The following is a 16,111-nucleotide window of genomic DNA, read 5'->3' as shown; positions in this document are numbered from 1 at the left end:
CATTTGAGGAAATAAAAGCAATTAAATGGCACATTGATTTTAAATTTCCTTCTACACTTCAAGTGTATCTTCTCTGGGAACTAACAATGAAGTATTGTTATTTTACATCCACGTCTAGTTATGGCGGGGTACTTCACAAACCATGCTTGCACAATGTTTTGCAAGGTGGAGCCCAGCAAATTAAGCTGACCTCATATTCCCCTTAAGCAAATAAAGTAGTGAGGGGTGAGATGCCCTTTTAGGAATAATTGTGTTTGGGTTAAGCTAGGGACAGGCAGTTCAGGTAGCTTATATGTTAACAAATTTGTTGGAACAGATCTTCTAAATAATGCTAAGCACTAGACTTCAGCTTTTCTCTCCTGTATCAAGGGAAGTATCTATATGGACCCTGCCTGGATTAACCATAAGGCCAGAAGAACAGCTATATCCAGTCCAGTAGAAGATCCCTGTCGCCCAGCAGCCTGTCTCTGATAGCACCCAAGATCAGACACTTAGGGAAGAGTATAAGATTAGGTAAACTAAATGCTGATATTCTCCCAGTCTTCAACAATTTGCAGTTCATATTTGAGCCAAAGGTGGTATCTTTATATTTAATAGTCCTTCGTGGTTTTTCTCATTACTTTGACCATTGACTTTGAAACCATATAAATATTACTATCCACAGAATCCTGAAATAAGCAGATTAGGTAGCTAGTTCATGCATTAAAACTTTGGAAAAAAATGCACTTTTAATGTGAATTTTTACTTCATGCAAATAAAATTAAACATCTTATAAAGAAGGTTAAAGTTCATTTATAGACAGAAAACGTACTTCAAAATATGATCCCTTTCATTATGTTTTCTCAAATCCGTTTGGACCGTAGCAAGAACCTGGTAAACTGTGTATACATCACAAAGCAGCAATGTAATACATTGTTCAGCACAAACTAACAGGGATACTTGCTTTCAGGTAGGGAATCCCTTTGTTGTGAAAATTATTCTTTTTTTTTTCTTTTACTTGGTGGATTGGCTTACAGTCAATGAATACAGTGTTGAATTTTAGATGGACAATAACTATAAAAAAGGTATCACACTCAATTAAGTTGATTGATGGCTTTAACTGTGAATCTCCTTTTACTTTAAAGTGTTGTTAGGGGTATTTTTTAAACAAATCAATCCAAAAACATTCTGTGTCTTTTGTTCTTTTTTTCATTGCACTGGGTTTGCATGGCAAGCTTTTTGGTAGCGGGGGGGCAACAGGGGTGGCTCCTCTGAGATGTCCAATAAAGCCAATGCCACCCAGCTCCAAGATGGACCCGCCGCTGGCCAAGGCCAAGCCCATTGGTGACAGTGGTAGCACCTCTGGAATAACATATTTAAGAAGGGGAAAAAAAACCAACCGGTGCAACAGCAACTTCAGCTGGAGAGAGGAATGAGAACATGTGGGAGAAACAGCCCTGCAGACCCCCAGGTCAGTGCAGAAGGAGGGGAGGAGATGCTCCAGGCGCTGGAGCAGAGATTCCCCTGCAGCCCGTGGGGAAGACCATGGTGAGGCAGGCTGTCCCCCCGCGGCCCAGGGAGGTCCACGGGGGAGCAGATCTCCACCGGCAGCCCAGAAAGGAGGACCCCACGCCGGAGCAGCGGGATGCCTGAAGGAAGCTGCGACCCTGTGGGAAGCCCACGCTGGAGCAGGCTCGCGGCAGGACCTGCGGCCCCATGGAGAGAGGAGCCCACGCTGGAGCAGGTTTTCTGGCAGGACTTGTGACCCTGCAGGGGACCCACGCTGGAGCGGTCTGTGCCTGAAGGACTGCAGCCCAGGGAAGGGACCCACGCCAGAGCAGTTCGTGAAGAACTGCAGCCCGTGGGAATGGCCCATGCCAGAGAAGTTTGTGGAGAACTGTCTCCCATGGGAGGGACCCCACGCCAGAGCAGGGGAAGAGTGAAGAGTCCTCCTCCTGAGGAGGAAGGAGCAGCAGAGACAACGTGTGATGAACTGACCCCAACCCCCATTCCCCGTCCCTCTGTGCCACTGGTGGGGGGAGGAGGTAGAGAAAATCAGGAGTGGAGTTGAGCCCAGGAAGGAGGAAGGGGTGGGAGGAAGGTGTTTTTAAGATTTGGTTTTATTTCTCATTATCCTACTCTGATTTGATTGGTAATAAATTAAACTAATTTCCCCAAGTTGGGTCGAGTTTTGCCTGTGATGGTAATTGGTGAGTGATCTCTCCCTGTCCTTATCCTGACCCATGAGTCTTTCGTTCTATTTTCTCTCCCCTGCCCAGCTGAGAAGGGGAGTGATAGAGCGGCTTTGGTGGGCACCTGGCATCTAGCCAGGTTTAACCCACCACAGTGATGAAGAAAATTTAATTTTCCTTAGATATAAGTGAACTATGATCTCCAGGTTATAAAAAACAGCTTCCAACTCATTTGCTTCTTATGTGGATGCACCCCTGAACTCAGTTCGGTTGAAACGCTGGAGTGCAGTCATAATTTACAGACTTGTGACGGAGACATGTCTCTCTGCATTTTCAACCGCGAAGGTTGCTCTGTTATCAGGTGTTATACCAGCTGCACTCTTGACAGCTTACTTTGGGTATTCACGTCCACTGCAGGTAGACAGCTCAGATGATTAAAAAAAAGCTACTGTGTGTGAGCTATCAGTAATCAAATCCTTCATATGCCCTTAGTGAAGAAAAACAGATTTTTAAATTCAAAGTTAGATAGGAGGAAATGAAAAAGGAGCAAAGAAATCCCCCATCTTCACAGTCAGAAATTCAAGTTTGGAATAGTTATTTTGTGTTTCCTCTCCCATAAGAGAGAGGGAAAACACAGTTATCGTCAATAAACACAATAGTAAATCCAAGGAATTATACAGTACTCTTCATCTCAAGACCCTGAGCAGTTTATAATCACTATTTCCAAGCATTCTGGAAGGGATATGCAACTTGAATAATGCATTTCTCAGGGGACCCAAATTGTAGGCTTTTTGTGTGACCCACAGGTTAACTGGAAAATTCTGGATCCAATATATCTCAAGACCTAAGATGTTAATGTATTTTTAAACTCTTTCAACTCCAGTGAAATAGTCCCACTGTGACACCCGCCCCAGAGAGGAAGAGGAAACAGAGTACAAAGAGGGGTGTGTGGTTATATCAACTGCAAAATAATGGAGAAGGAAAGCGAGTGCACTGACTGCACTTTACTCCACATGCTCAGAATTTCATTTTAGGTTTGGTTGTTTGGTGTGTTCTTCCAGAGAATTTATCATGCAAAGCAGACCTGTAAAAAATTGTACGGTGATTATATATGTCCCACCTTCATTAATGCCTTCCACAGATATAAGGTGTAACGCAGCTACTTTATACCTAAGGGCCACAAGTACTTTTACAGATAGCATGTTTGCCATATCAAAACCCCAGTCTGGTGTAGAGTCTGCTGTCACTTATACAATCAATAATCTAGAACAACTTTCATAAAGTCATTAAGTGGGTTTAGATCAGCACATATAAAGTCTAGTCCAAAAGTAAACTGACAATATGAAATAACAATGGTCTCTGAGAGAGAGAGTGACAGAGATAATATGAATATTTGTGGCCTAAGTACCAATGAAGGGTTTCCATAAAGTACTTTCTGATGCCCACTCACCAACTGGATTTTTTTCTTTCAGATATATCCGAAGCACAAACATGCCTCTAAGGTTCCTCCAATCTTTCAATAAACGTAAATTCTGCTGCTGCTTTCTAAAATACTTTCTTATAATTTAGAGTACTTGAAGGACTACAGATCCAAAAGTGTACAGAGACATTCTCTGAGCTGCTGTCACAGCAAAAGTAGACATCTCTTTTACTTAAAATATTAATTATCTGATCTATCATCAGAATTTGAATGTGTTAAATAATATACTGATGATGTTTGTAGTATTGATTTATAAAAACTTGAACCACCCTCTCAGGGCTGACAGAAGGGAAGATTTGTGTTAAAGTACTGGTGTTGTAGTATAATGTGTGCTAAGCAGGAAGAAGACGACAATACACATTTTCAACAGTGCACTGATCAATACAGTACAGATAACAAAAGGGAAAAATAAAGCAAACTGGGAGACTAAAGGAGTGATCTGGATTCTTCTCAATTTAGAAACATGACACTTGAATGGGATTTTTCTTCAGGTTAGGAGAAGACGACTGTCCTTCTCTGTTTTAATATCTGGTCCTCACCAAAACTGATTAACCTAAGGAAAGCTCTCATATTCCAAGCAAGTGGGCAAAAGTTCCAAGGTAATTAAAAATGAAAACCAACAAAAAACCCAAAACCAAACAAACAAGGATGTTGGCTGTTTACTAGTTTATTATTTAACAGTCCAGCAGTACATAAATAGGTGAGATAGATAATCAGTTGTGTTTGTTCTGTTCAATATACCTCCATTTTGCATTAATCCAACTATGATCTGTAGATCTCTTGGATTCATCCTGTGATAAACCTAAGATTTTACTTTTTTCTTTAATGCATATACTAGCTACATGCATGGCTCTGTGACTATGCTTTGTAGAAACATTCGCTCAAAACTGTCCTAATGCCAGCATACTTTCATATTAAGTTATTGGTGTAGAATTACTGCATGCAGTCTAGTCAATCTATTTGATAATCCAAACGTCATCCTAATTTTATTATTCTCAAATCTAGATACCTTCTCTGCATATCCAAAGTGATACCAGCCTCTTGGCAAGTGTTCAGTATGCTCCTGTCCCCCTCCACCAGTTTTAAACTAAAACCAGACAAAGAAACCCACACACATATACTTTGAAAAGGTCAAGTTCTGCTCTCAGCAACAGCAGCATACCTGAATATAGATTTAGGCCCTAATCGCTGCTGTCTGTCTGTGCTGATTTTGACTGGGGTAGAGTTAATTCTCTTCATAGTAGCTGGTATGGGGCTATGTTTTGGATTTGTGCTGGAAACAGGGTTGATAATACAGAGATGTTTTGGTTACTGCTGAGCAGTGCTTACCCAGAGCCAAGGGCTTTTCTGCTTCTCACCCCACCCCACCAGCGAGCAGGCTGGGGGGGGCACAAGGAGTCGGGAGGGGACACAGCCGGGACAGCTGACCCCAACTGACCCAAGGGATATCCCAGACCATAGGACGTCATGCTCAGCAAATAAAAGCTGGGGGAAGAAGAAGGAAGGGGGGGGACATTCGGAGTGATGGCATTTGTCTTCCCAAGTCACCGTTACGCGTTATGGAGCCCTGCTTTCCTGGAGATGGCTGAACACCTGCCTGCCCATGGGAAGTGAGGAATGAATTCCTTGGTTTGCTTTGCTTGTGTGTGTGGCTTTTGCTTCACCTATTAAACTGTCTTTATCTCAGCCCAGGAGTTTTCTCACTTTTACCCTTCTGATTCTCTCCCCCATCCCACTGTGAGGGAGTTGTGTGAGCAGCTGCGTGGTGCTTAGTTGCCAGCTGGGGTTAAACCACAACAAGGACATAGTTTATGCAAAGAAATTGCTATAGCAACCTACCCACATCTTTCATTCATGTGTTTTCAACAGTCTGCAGCCCAAAATTTTTGCGGTCTACCACAAAAATGCAACTTTCCTTGCCTGCTCCCTTACCTGATGCATGCCTTCCCCTACCCCCGGTTCCCTTTTTTTCTGCACCTGCCCCAGTTACCACTCTCTATCAGGGCTTTGTGGAGTCCATATTTGCACATTAGGCAGCAGGCCTGTGCCTCATCTGTCATTTAGGGGCCAGGTCCTCAGACCCTCAGATAGGGAAGGTTCAGAGTCCAGAAATGAAGAGCAGGAGAGGTAAATCTGGGTGTGGACTCTTCCATTAACCACCACCCGGACTCCCCTCTGCACCCTCGCTTTCTAGTGAATCACGGTGTTCATGATTATCTGTAGAAGAACAACCCCCTCAACGGTCCCAGTGGACATCTGGGAATAACAGGAATTCAGAGGTGCCCTGAGGTGTGTTGGCAATGACAGTGAGAAGAGTTCTCAAAGGGCAGCCTCCTAAACCTTACAGGCAGGTTGATGTGTCATGAATGGGACAAACAAGAAAGGAATATATACCCTTAAGATGTATAGGAGGTAGGTGCCAAGGCCAATGATAACTAACAGAGTTATGACAGGCCTGTTACTCCAGGAAGTAATGAGTTTAACAGCCCAGGTATGTGTTATCAGCAGTGCCATGCCAACTAACCTCAAGAGTAAAGAATGCTTTTGGACATTTTATTTACCAGTGTAAACATAGTGGGGGAGTTCCCATTCTCAGTAATTTTTCTTTATGAAAACCCTGGTTCAGGGCATATAACAGCAAAAACCACTTTGTTTTGCAGTTGTACTTGGTTGCAAGCCTTGAGGAGACCTGTTAGTCTCAACTTGTACAGTAACTATTCTTTGTGCACTTAATTGTCTTTTTTCTAGCGAGCAAGGCTTCACATCACTACCTTATAAAACAAGAATGTAATTTATATGTTAGAAAGGTTGAAAATTAATAGGAAAGTAAGACAATCAGTAGTTTGTGCAAATTTATAATTTCCAGCATAGAAAATCTAGGTCTTACATACCCTCAGTGTCTTTTGGAATGAATGGGGCACAGTTTGGAACTTGACTCTGTTCTCTGGAGTAACCTAATTCATTCCTTCCACAAAGGAAATATTCCCACTGCCCAGTGTTTCTCTGCTCTTTAGCCAGTAGTTTGTACACAATTAGGAAAGTTGGGCATGTCCCCCTCAACTGGTTAGTACTGGTGTGAGAGGCTGAAAGAGTTAATGTCTCAAACATTGTGGTGGGACAAGTTCTGCGTAACAACAAACAAAGAAAGAAGCCGATCAGCACAGATCAACAACAGGACAGGGAGGGTGTGCCAGAGGATGCGCCGTTCCCTGTTCTGATATGCTGTTCTGATATGCTGAGCAGGGCAGCTCACCATGTATGGCCAAAGATCAAACAATGGTCATGGCTGTAGGGAAGGGGAAGTTACTCCCCAAACGACCCCCAAGCCCACTGACCCATTTCCCGAAGGTTCGCCTGACACCTAATTAGCCTCATGAGTTTGAGTGCCTGCCCAAAGGAGGGGCAAGGATGATAAAGGGACACAAACTGAAGCCCCACGTGCATGTGCCCACCAGAACTGGACCCTTAGGCTGACTGGACCAACACTGGACCCAGGACCGGTGAAATCATTCTCTTTTCTCTTCCTCTTCCTCTCTGTCTTGCTCCCTCTTTCTCCTTCCTTTTTCATAATCCCTACACCTCATCCCTTTAAGACATAAAACCGTTGACTAAGTCTGGGACTAGGAGCGGATCCAGCCACCCATAGGCTCCTCTCTGAGAAGGAGTCTAGAAAGCAAGGGAGTCCACTCTGAACCTCGTGACTCAGCTGGAGGGATCTCCTTATTCCCTGAATTGATGTATGTCGTTACCATGGGTTACAGGGTTTACTGCGGTAGTTCCATGCCAATTCATGTTGAGAGAAACCACGCCACCTATTGTTAATGCCTTCCAAGTTCAGTTTGCTTCTGCCATGAATAAAATGTTTAACTGATCATTTGGTGTCGTTTCACCTTAATTTAGTCCGAGGGAATTCCGAATTCACCACGACCCCTCCCTGGTCTGTCCAGCCCGGGTCGTGACAACTGGTTAAAGGTAATACTACATCTACTATATATTTGAAGGTGATCTGTGCTGTATGAGGGGCTCATAGTCCACCCTGTTGATAAGAACAAGTTAGGAAAATAAGGCAAAAGAGACTTCCAAGTTCAATGAATCCAGCGTTCTCCTATTTCTAGCAACCATGGTGATGATTTGCCTAATTTGTTGTTTATAACCATTTAATTGTTGTTGATAACCATTAAACGAGTTGATCTTTTTCTAATTCTTGATGTATTTTTGGTTTTGGTAATTTCCTGTGGCAGTAAGTTCCACAGTTTACAGTTAATGAATGGAAGTCTCCTTGAATCAGTTTTTAATTGACAGCTTTTTAATGTCATCACGTTTCTTTGCATTTGCATTATGAGACAACGGAATAGAATTTTCTAATTTCTAATGCTCTTCATACATAATGTACTCTTATCATGCCTCTTTCTTCTGTTTCTTCAGTGATCAGTCCTAATTGCTCAGTTTCTTCTCATATGCAAGCACTTCCAGTCCACTGGTCATACTTTTCAATATCCTAAGAACTAACCTAAGTTCTGCAATGTCCCTTTTGGGATAGGTGATCAGCACTGCACACTCCAAATGAAGTCATATCATTAATTACAAAAAATCATTACACGCCAATGTTAATTACCCTATTAGTCTTCATGTAACCTAACTTCTTGTTAGACTCTTAGCTACAGCTGCATATCAAGCAATCTATAGCAATTTCCAGGTCTGCTGTAGGAGTTACTTCAATAAATTTAAAGCCCTCTGAGATGTCAGAGAACATTCAAATTCGAACTTTCCTTTTCAATGTGAAATGAAACATTATGTTGATAAGTAAACTACTTGAATTAGGCCTCTCCAAAGTTTCTTCCAAACTCTGTGACCTTTTTAAACGACTTAGTGATATCTGTGAACTTTAATAAGTAGAATCACTACTGTCCTACAGTTCTTTTGAAACTATTGATAGACATTAAACAATAAAAGTTTGAGTGTGGTGAAGTGCTTGCTGTGTTTAGTTGTTGGTTTGGTTTGGTTTGGTTTTTAACTGGCCATTTAATTGTGCTCTTTGGCCTTTTCTTCATGACAATGTTGCCACTCCTCTCAAGATTATTTTGTTTCCTAGAATCATAGAATATCTCAAGTTGGAGGGGACCCATAAGGATCATCGAGTCCAACTCCCAGGTCCTTTCAGGACTACCTAAAACTAAACCATAGGACTAAGAGCATCGTCCAGACGCTCCTTGAATTCTGACAGGCTTGGTGCCTTGTCTACTTCCCAGGGGAGCCTGTTCCAGTGACCAACCACCCTCTCAGTGAAGAACCTTTTCCTAACATCCCATCTGAACTTCCCCTGACACAGCTTCATTCCATTTCCTTGTGTCCTGTCACTGGTGACCAGCAACAGGAGATCAGCATCTCCCCCTGCGCTGCCCCCCTTGAGGAAGGTGTAGACTGCAATGGGGTCCCTTCTCCAAGCAAGCTGAACAAGCCAAGTGACTTCAGTCGCTCCTCCTAAGTCTTGCCCTCGAGGCATTTCACCATCTTGGTTGCCCTCCTCTGGACACACCCTAATAGTTTGTTCTTCTTATATTGAGGCACCCAAAACTGTGCGCGGTACTCAAGGTGGGGCTGCACCAGTACAGTGTAGAGTGAGACAATCACCTCCCTCGACCGGCTAGCTATGCTGTGCTTGATGCACCCCAGGACAGAGTTGGCCCTTTTGGCTTGTCTCGTCTACAGAATCTTATTCAGGACCATGTCAAAGGCCCTTCGGTGGTTTTATTACATTAGGTGAACCAGTTGTCCTTCATCTATCCATTTATAGATATGTTCAAAGAACTAAAAAAAAAAAACCAAAATTATTAAACAAGATTTTCCTTTGCAGATACCATGCTGGTTTTATTCTACTTCATGATATTCCAGACACTTTATTTTTCTCCCTTGATTAAGTGTCATTTCAACTAATCTGCTAGGTACAGACTTAGGCCTTAATTCTCTAAATATTTTTAAGAGCTTTTTAAAGAGTAAAATTCTTACCATGAACTGGATCAGATGGCTAATCTAAGAATTCTGCTGAAAATATTTCTACCAATATAACAAAATTTAGGTATTCCTAAAGTATAGTATTGATGTTATCACTTTAATTCACAATAGAAGAAGACTAATTAGCCTAGAGAGGGCACTGTGCTATTAAGTTCACTAACTCAGGTCTTATTCTCTCTGGCATAGCTTGGAATAGTCGTACCCTGAGATTTCCACTACTTAAAATGCTCTTATCTTTTTGTTTGAAGAAGAAAAGGACAAGCAAATCATTTTCTTGAAAACTGTCAATACCTTTTCCCTAATATAAGGATTGATCACACCAAAGGTCTATTGAGCTGAACAACTATGACCATGGTCAATAGAAGATATGTAAGATAAAGTATAAGAACAGGACAAGTAAGCAGTGACATTTCTTGCAAATACTCTGCAGCCTTCAGAAATTTGTACTTAGGGATTTCTTCAGCTACATACCGTAACTGCCTGTTTAATAACCCTCAACGGAATTTTCTATGGTATTGTTCTATCACTCGAAACTTCTGTAAACTTTTAGCATCCACACCATCCTTACTAGCTGGAGATTAGGTGCTGAGTAACATGATCAACTCTGTACTTTTTAGTTCAGCCCTTCAGTGAATCTCAACAAAAGTCAATTAAGTTTTGTTTTGTGGAAGGTGTTCAAACCACTTTACTGATGTTAGAAATGGTTTAGTAAAAGACGTATAGCTTTTTTCCAGCACAGAAAAGACCTTAGGATTTATAGTGGAATTCTGTCTTGTAGGAAGGGTTGCTTCTGCTGCTGTTAATGATTATTTTGCACTTCGCATCAGAGCACAATCAGTCCATTAGGCAACAAGGCTTCTGCAGAATAAATGATATTATAAGATTCCATGATTTCACCATTAAAGCCAATGTATACACAGAGGTGCTTATACTCTTTTTAGCATCAATTTGCATATATTTCTCTTGCCTGGTATAGTTCCAGAGGTGATTAGTCTTCAATACAGGCCCTGAGTAGCGATTTTAGCAAAAAAGGCAGAGGCCTCTATCACATTCGCAAAGCAACCCTTGTACAAATGGAGATAAGAGTGGAAGAGGTCAAAGATGAACATTATACTGAAATAACCTCCTGTATAATTTCACTGCAAAGAAATTATCCAATTGTAGGCTCATGTTGTCCTCAATTAGTATGTGAAATTTTTGTTGGCACTTTCAGTGGTGTCAAGAATGTCACCTTTGAGGTATCAAGAAGCATTCTTCAGTTATGTAATGACAGCTTTGCTTGGCACCAAAGTTTTGTTAACCAGAATCTCGCCTGTCCTTGCCTCATAAGTAGACAATCAAATCAGACCATTTGAGACTTTCTGAAACTAACTGAGATCCATGGATTTCTGCCTGTTTGAGGACAAGAACATCAGGATAAAGTATGATATAAAAGACGTCATACTTTAACCATGTTTCTAAGATTTGTCCTGATTTTTGATGGAGGCAGTAACAAACAAAAGTAAACATTTAGTTTAAAATAAAAGATCCTGACATGCCCTAGACATGTGCTACCAACATGATGGCAAATCATTTCACTGCTTTTTCCTTCTAGTTTGAAACCTACAAATTGGCAAAGCTGCTGCTTAAGCCATCTTTCCATATAAATTACTTTAAGGTAGCTACATGTAAAGATTCACAGAAAGAATAGATAGTAATTATCATTGCAGACAGCTCAAGCTGAATGCTGCACTTCACAGCGCCAATTAAAGAAAGCAAACTTGGTAAGATGGATAATGAACAGGATGTAAAGCACACAAATATCACATTGGAAATCAATGGCACACTCTCTTCACATTCGATCCTGAAAAGCATGAAGAAACAGAGAGTGTTCAGAAACGAACAATGAGAATTATTGGGTGTATGACATACAGAAAACTGTTTTACGAAGAGACAGGAGATCGAGTAATTTGGGAAGTGGATTCATACAAGCTACCCATTTAAACATATATCATGGAGAATCACAGAATAGTTTAGGTTGAAAGGACCTTTGGAAATCATCAGTCAAGTCCGCTACTCAAGCAGGGTCAGCTAAGGCAGGTTTCCCAGGACCACGTCCAGTCAGGTTTTAAATATCTCCACAGACGGAGACTCCACAACCTCTCCAGGTAACCTGTTCCAGTGTTTGACAACCCTCATTGTAAAAAAAAAGGGGGGGGGGGGGGGGGAGCTGTATATATATAAAGAGAGAGAGACATAGGTAGATAGATACAGAAGATATAGATACAGCTATCTATATAGATACATACACATGTATTTACCTTCATTCTGCAATCCCATGTGAGCAGGAGTGGTATGTGTGTGCAGGTAAGATGAAAAGAAATTTATGTAAGAATTCCTACTTACTGAATCTTTGTTTCTTCCTGCCGTTTTATATGTGACATCAGGCGAAGAGGTTATCAGAGGCTGTGGGTTTGCTAAGAATTTATTTTCAAGTTCCAGTACCTATAAAGATATATGAATTGTCTGAGGTGTGTCTTAACTATATGAAAATATGATTGCTTGTTTAACTCAGTCTCAAAAGATAACTGAGGTCAGAAGCTTAGTAGGATACTAAGCAAAGTCATTGCTGATGTTACTCTTACTTTAAATGGACATTTAAATTGATAAAAGAATGTGTCTTTCAGAACCAGATTTAGAATGTTATTCTTTTAAATTTGAAGATATTTTGGAGAAATAATTCCAAAGATAGAAATATTTTAACCTTAAAGCACATTTCTCTGCAAATGATTACTGAAGGATTTCAGACTCTTCCCCTAAAATATCAGTTACACTTTAGTACCAGAGATTTGTCACTGGATTGTGAAAATGCTGTCTCTGCTCTGTTGTAGTCACTCCTGGGTAAGCCCAAACATCATTGGATTTTTCCAGAAAAATTTTTTGAAATATTTTACCATTTCTCTTGATTTCTGTCTGTAAATAGTAATTCTAAAAATATAATTGTAAATTTTACATAATTTGAGAAATATTCCATGGCCACTAGCAGCATGTTTTCTCAGGAAATGACATAGAATGGTTTACCAAATAATAAAATGAAAGTGTACTTTTTTTCAGAATATTCAAAAAGCAAATATTACAAATTTTTTTCCCTTTTTGGTTTAGGTTTCTTATGTATCCAAATCTATCTGACCCAGATTAATTTCTGCAGCCTCTCCAATTATTCCCACATTCTATTCTGATCCCAGATACATGAACAATTCCCCCAAAACAAATGCCTTTTTTGCAGTGCAGAAATATTAGAAAGTATCCTGGGGCATATCTTTTATATTAAGTATAGCTTTGGTTGTTTTCCAGGAACAACTGTTTTAGAAACCTGCCTCTGGAAAGCGACACTGGTGAAAGAATTTGTATTGAAAATACTGCTTATTAAAAAAAAAAATCAAACGGATTACTTTCAGACAGAAAATAGAATAGTGGGTGCAGGGATTTAGACATAATAGTCATGAAGAAAAAAGAAAGAAAGAAGCAAGCCAAACACTTGAGCCTTCTTTAGTGACATAGCAAGAGATATATAGATATAATACATGTATACATAGACACGCACACACACACACACACACACACACACACACACACACACACACACACATACATATCCTTCCACTTGTTTTATTCTCTGGGTATTACTTATTATTTTGTCAAAACATCATCTGCAAAGATAATACAACATACTGTGTACTAACCTACCCTCTGGTCCAGAACTATGCCATGTGGCTTGGTTACATACTAAAAATTCTTCCAGAACAACCTCCAGTTTTTACATCTGTCTCTGATTTTCAGTGTGCTGTTTGAGTCTGATTTAAAAAAAAAACCTGAATATTCTTATCTGTAGCTGGAGAAGACAACAGCTGCAGAATTCTAGAGGTAGATGGGAAGTAGACCTTTACTGGGCATCAAACACAGGCTGATAAGAGAAGAGCTTCTTGCCCCGCTGTATCACGGCACTTAAGGAGGGCATGCAAAAACCACAAAGATATCAGTTGGCACCTGGGAGTTATGGATGATGTGGCATAGCTGGACATGAGAAATATTTAGCTCCACCACTCTCAGCAATTGCTAGTAAAACATTGAATCAACTATTCCTCCCTAATGTAATCATCAGATTAACTAAGAAAGGTTATCCCTTGTTATGGGTTCGTGTGGCGTGGGTTTTTTTGGTAGCAGGGGAGGGGGCCGCAGGGCCGGCTCCTGTGAGGAGCTTCTAGAAGCTTCCCCGGCTCCAGGTGGGACCCGCCGCTGGCCCGGGCCGAGCCCGTCAGTGAGAGTGGTAACACCTGTGGGGAACAGGTTTGAGAAGGGGAACCTGCAGCGAGTGAGGGGAGTGGGGTGTGAGAGGAACCCCTCTGCAGGTGCCGAGGTCAGGGAAGGAGGAGGAGGAGGGGATGCCCCTGCAGCCTGTGGTGAGAAGGCAGGCTGTCCCCCCCGCCCAGCCCATGGAGGGGAGCGGGGAAGCAGATGCCCCCCCAAGATGGCCGTGACTCTGTGGTAAAGCCCGCGCTGAGGCAGTCTGTGACTGAAGACCGGCCCGCGGAAAGGACCCACGCCGGGGAAGTTTGTGAGGAACTGCAGCCCGCCGAAAGGACTCACCTTGGAGAGGTTCGTGAAGGGCTGTCTCCCGCAGGAGGGACCCCACAGTGGAGCAGGGCCGAGGGAGGAGTCCTCCTCCTCCCCCTGAGGAGGACGGAGCGGCAGAGACAAGGTATGACGGGCGGACCCCAGCCCCCGTCCCCTGTTCCCCTGCGCCGCCGGCGGGAGGCGGTGGAGAGAACCGGGAGCGGAGTTGAGGCGGGAAGGAGGGAGGGCGGGGGGGGAAGGTGTTCCCAGGCTTGGGTTTACTTCCCGATATCCGTGTTTTGTTTTGGTCGGTAATAAGTGAAGTCGATTTTGTTCCTTCCCCAAGTCGAGCCTGTCTTTTGCCCGTGACCATAACTGGGGAGTGATCCCTCCCAGTCGTTGTCTCGACCCACGAGTGTTTCTTTATATTTTCTCCTCATGCCACTGTGGGCGGGGGGGGGGGAATGAGGAGTGAGCGAGCGGCTGCCCGGTGCTTTGTTACCGGCTGGGCTGAAACCACGACATCCCTTTAAAGCGTTGCCGTTTACAACAACCACTAAGATATTCACTTTCTTTGATACCATATTGATTATTAAAACAGCGGTCCCTCTCTTTGCAAGGTGACTTGTACAATTTGCAGTTTCCAGTATAAAGCTATCAGACCCATTTAAACTCTGTCTTGACTACTGTGTGGTCTTGGTGCAAAAGAAAATGTCATGATCTTGCCATGTCAAGGTAGACCTAAAAACATAAACTTGCCCAGAAACTGTAGAGTGCAATGCAAAACGTTTATTGATAGTGTGCTCCTTCTGAAGATCTTGGGTATGTTGTTCTTCACTCTTGGTTGTTCAGCACTTCTCTCTGGGATTCAGAATAATCATTAGCCTTCACTTTAGGAACAATTCCAAATCTTTCACAACTGCTGGTTTCAGCATTGCTGGATTAACACCATTGTTGTAAGATCTTCATTGAGCAGTCCATGAAACCTCTGGTGACAGAAGGAGAATGATCACGAGGATGGTGGCTTACCATAGTCAGCTCTGCTGCAGTAACATGACTCTATATTTCAGGTTAATGTACCTAGCCTGTAGATGCTTATTTTCTGTAACTCGCACAGATTACAATGGAAGAACCAAGTTCCCAACAGTTCAGTTTGATTTTTGTCTAAATTTTTAAGAATGGCATACTTTTAATCACCTTATATAAGTAAAAAGTTATGGCCCTCTTTTGCTCTGTTTTCACTTCCATTGTAGGAAACAGAGTTCTTGTCTGCTTCTTTCAGGGAGGATGAAAAGGCATTTTAGTAATTAGCGTTTGCAAAGTTCTAAGAGGTAGGGAGTCCTAAATTTCAGTCACTGGGATCGAAATAATATGAAAAATGCTCTGTTCCAGAACTTCTGTAAATGTCCCCAGGTATACACAGCCTTTGATCAAATAAGATGGTTCTGATGTCTTTTCTCATGTGGAGTAGATTATTGCACAACATCAATAGTCCTGTAAAGATCCTAATGAAAGTACTTGTGCTTTGCAGTTGTTAGTTGATGCAAACAAGAGTGTCTACTACCAATTGATAATGAGTAAAGAGGGTCCACTTCAATTTTAATTACATCAATAGGAGTGTTTTCATTTGCTTCACTAGATAGGTGCTTTTCCTTTTTTACAAGCTTTCTAATAGTCCATTCTAGAATATGTTTCTCTCTAGTAAGATCAAAATGCATCCTGTAGTGTCATAACAGAGCCCATTCTCACTGCTATTCTTCTGATCAGAAAGGATTTTCAATGCGGTTGCAGTCATTGTGCTACTGTACAGAGTGTGGCATTTAAGATGTTTGGCAGTTCTTTGGTCATTTGTGTG

General features: G+C 41.8%; 1 long non-coding RNA gene across 2 annotated transcripts in view; it reads right to left on the bottom strand.

Moving 5' to 3' along the window:
- Positions 1-14,419, bottom strand: part of LOC121233271 — a 144,146-nt gene extending 129,727 nt beyond the window's left edge. For both annotated transcript variants that reach the window (XR_005932284.1, XR_005932283.1), the window contains exon 1: positions 14,290-14,419. This is a non-coding gene — a long non-coding RNA (uncharacterized LOC121233271). The remainder of the gene's footprint in view (positions 1-14,289) is intronic.
- Between the last annotated feature and the right edge of the window lie 1,692 nt (positions 14,420-16,111).

Source organism: Aquila chrysaetos, chromosome 4 (genome assembly GCF_900496995.4).
Source record: "Aquila chrysaetos chrysaetos chromosome 4, bAquChr1.4, whole genome shotgun sequence".
Classification (NCBI taxonomy): Eukaryota; Metazoa; Chordata; class Aves; order Accipitriformes; family Accipitridae; genus Aquila; species Aquila chrysaetos.
This window is presented reverse-complemented; position numbering and strand designations above follow the sequence as displayed.